The sequence below is a fragment of the Aptenodytes forsteri genome, unplaced genomic scaffold (genome assembly GCF_000699145.1).
Source record: "Aptenodytes forsteri isolate BGI_AS27 unplaced genomic scaffold, ASM69914v1 Scaffold147, whole genome shotgun sequence".
NCBI lineage: Eukaryota > Metazoa > Chordata > Aves > Sphenisciformes > Spheniscidae > Aptenodytes > Aptenodytes forsteri.
The window spans coordinates 1,261,358-1,262,765 of NW_008795320.1; positions in this window are offsets into that span (position 1 = coordinate 1,261,358).

Sequence of the window (1,408 nt, forward strand, 5' to 3'; positions counted from 1 at the left end):
GGAGGGTGGCTCCGCTGGTGCCTGCGGGGCTGTGGGTCGGAGCTGCTGGAGGGGAGCGCTGACCCCAAGGGCAAAGGCTGATTTCTGGTGTTGCTCACGTGGGAATCGGGCGTGGGCTGGGAAAGGTTTTTAGCAGTGAGTGCGTGGGGCAGGTGGAAGGTAGGCTGCTTCCTCGGTAGCGGAGGGGAGCTGAGGACCTCGGCGGGGAGCTGTGAGTCCCCGCCGGCGTGAGGGATTTGTGGCCACGGGGTACTGAGGGCAGATCTCGTTTTCTGGTGTCCCACCTCCAGCCTCATGTCACTCTGCGTGACGCCATTTGAGGGCTGCGGGATCAGTCCCTGCAGCTCTTCTGTGGTTTGAGCACGCGGAGGGTGCCGGCGAGGGGCCGAGTGCCCGCGCTCACACCCACCGTCCCGGTCCCGGCCAGGGCTGCGCGTGGGAGCTGCCGTCCCTCCCCAGGGTCTCGCACCGCGCCTCCCTCCCCGCCTGGGCTGTTCCCTTTGCTTCTCCTCTCATCTGGGCTGCGTCACCGGAGCGGCTCTGGCTTCCTTCCCCGCAGCCGCTGATGAGAGCGTTGGAAGAAAAACAAAGTCGTTGCTGTCACCTCCCTCCCCCAGACCCCTCTGGTGACACGGGAAGGCCGGTGACGCCCTCCCTCGCCGGTCCCCTCTTGCGCTGACATGTGGACGGGTCCGTAAGCGGCGAAGCGGCTCCTTGGTGCTTGCTGGGGCCATGTTGAGCATCTTGTCTTTGTCCCCCACCCTCCGTTTTAGGCATAGGCGAGTGTCTGTCCCGGGTGCCGGCTGCGCAAGGCCGGGCGCTCTCGAGTTGACGCTGTGGGTGTTTTAAGTGTCATGTTTTACTGAGCTTTCAGGGTTTTCTTTCAGACCTCTTCTCTCGAGGGAGAGAACTGAAGCTGAACGGGGAAACTGCGCACTTTCCTCCCTCCTTCCCAGGCCACAAATAACTCTGTCCCTCCCTCCAGTAACCCCTGCTGCTGGCGGTGCGGTGAGCGGTGCTGCCGAAGGCTGCGGCCAGGCAGAGCTGGGGGGACCTGATGCCTCCCCAAGCGCTGCTGTTCCCTGTGCGTGGGTGATCCCCAGGAGCAATGCCGGGCACCGGGCTCTTCGGAGCTGCACCTTCTCCCCCCTCCCCCAGCTCCTCGTCCCCATCCCGTCCCAGGCTGGCGGGGAAGAGAGGTCCCTTTCAGGTTTGGGGTTTTGGGGTTGTTTTTTTTTTCTGTTAACCTTTTCTAAGGGCAAACTGGTGTGTGTGTGTGCCGTTCGTAATGGTCACGTCCCACCCTGCTTGTTTCAATGACTGGATTTTAGACAGTTCCTAGCACTAATAAAGGTTTTCCTAAGCGGATGTTTGCATGGCTCAGGTCCTGCCGAGGAAGCTGCTCCTT